Here is a 2,500-nt window from a genome sequence, read left to right on the forward strand (position 1 = left end):
ATGACAGTTAGATAGATAGATAGATGACAGATAGATAGATAGATGACAGATAGATAGATAGATAGATGACAGATAGATAGATAGATGACAGATAGATAGATAGATAGATGACAGATAGATAGATAGATAGATAGATGACAGATAGATAGATAGATAGATGACAGATAGATAGATAGATGACAGATAGATAGATAGATAGATGGATGACAGATAGATAGATAGATGACAGATAGATAGATAGATGGATGACAGATAGATAGATAGATGACAGACAGATAGATAGATGACAGATAGATAGATAGATGACAGATAGATAGATAGATGACAGATAGATAGATAGATGGCAGATAGATAGATGACAGATAGATAGATAGATAGATAGATGACAGATAGATAGATAGATGACAGATAGATAGATAGATAGATAGATGACAGATAGATAGATAGATGACAGATAGATAGATAGATGACAGATAGATAGATCGATGACAGATAGATAGATAGATGACAGATATACAGATAGATAGACGACATAGATAGATAGATAGATGACAGATAGATAGATGGATGGCAGATAAGATAGATAGATGGATGACAGATAGATAGATAGATAGATAGATGACAGATAGAGAGATAGATGACAGATAGATAGATAGATGGATGGCAGATAGATAGATATATAGATGATAGATAGATAGATAGATGACAGATAGATAGATAGATGACAGATAGATAGATAGATGACAGATAGATAGATAGATGACAGATAGATAGATAGATGACAGATAGATAGATAGATGACAGATAGATAGATAGATGACAGATAGATAGAGAGACGACAGATAGATAGATAGATGACAAATTGATAGATAGATAGATGCTAGATAGATAGATGAGAGACAGGTAGATAGATAGACGACAGATAGATAGATGACAAATTGATAAATAGATAGATGCTAGATAGATAGATGATAGATAAATAGATGACAGATAGATAGATAGATAGATAACAGAGAGATAGGGAGATACATGATAAATAGATAGATTGATGATAGATAGATGATAGATAGATAGATAGACAGATAATGGATAGATAGATAGATAGATAGATAGATAGATGATAGATTGATAGTTAGATAGATGATGGATAGATGATAGATAGATAGATAGATAGATAGACAGATAATGGATAGATAGATTGATAGATCTATAGATAGATGATAGATAGATAGATAGATGATAGATAGATTGATAGATAGATGATAGATATATTGATACATGCATACATTCATACATACATACATACATATATGTGTGTCTTGGTAGATAAATAGAGATACTGTACAAGTAGATATTATCTATAATTTATAAATCCTAGAAAAGAGGTTATTATAAAGACAATCAAAGATTCCGTCTTTGGTTCTCAACAGCAAGAATTATAATGAAATGAAAGGAAAGAAACGAAAAGAAAAGAAAAATTAAGTTCTGCAACATCGCTGCCAGACAGCGTGGCGCCAGAGGAGATGCACGATGTCGAATGGAAAAATTATCCCCGTGATTTTTTTTTTTTTTTTTTTTTTTTTTTTTTTTTTTTGATCATGTAGGGATATTTGTCTTGGAATTAAAGTTTAATCTGACTTCTTGAGGGAAAGTTTGGATTTGAAGGCAAAGGTCACGGTGGTTTGATGATAGTGGTGGTGGTGATAATGGTGGTGTCAGTGGTGGTGATATTCGATGGTGGTGATATACATGAGATATATGATGATGGTGATAATGATGATGATGGTGAAGATGATGAAGAGAATGATGGTAATGATGATGATGATGATAATGATGGTGATAATGATGATGATGCTGATGATGAATAGAATGATGGTAATGATGATGATTTTAATGATGATGATGATGATGATGGTGATAATAATGAAGAGAATGATAGCAATGATGATGATGGTGATAATGATGAAGCGAATGATGGTAACGATGGTGGTGATACAATGCTGATGATGATGATATCTTGAGATTGGCGATCATATCTCACTAATTAGGGGCATTAATGAAGCAACAGCAATAGTACCGGTGATAATGATGATGATAATAAAGATAAAAACGTGATAAGTAAATAGTGCTGATAACAGAGGCAGAAATTGCGTTTATTCTAGACATTAATTATGATGATGATGGTGATGATTAAAAGAACTATTCTATTCGCTATGTCAGTTCAAAGTATTCATACACCGACACACACACACACGAATGCACACTCATACATACACATACACACACATACACAAACACACACACAGATATGAGCAGACACACACGCACACATACACAGGTAAACATACACTAACATATATGAGCTGTCACACACATTGACATACACACATACACAAACACACACACAGATATGAGCAGACACACACAGATACACACATACAAACATACACTAACATATCAGCAGAAACACACACCGACACACATACACGCATCCTTGGGT

The sequence above is a fragment of the Penaeus vannamei genome, chromosome 37 (assembly GCF_042767895.1).
Source record: "Penaeus vannamei isolate JL-2024 chromosome 37, ASM4276789v1, whole genome shotgun sequence".
Lineage (NCBI taxonomy): Eukaryota > Metazoa > Arthropoda > Malacostraca > Decapoda > Penaeidae > Penaeus > Penaeus vannamei.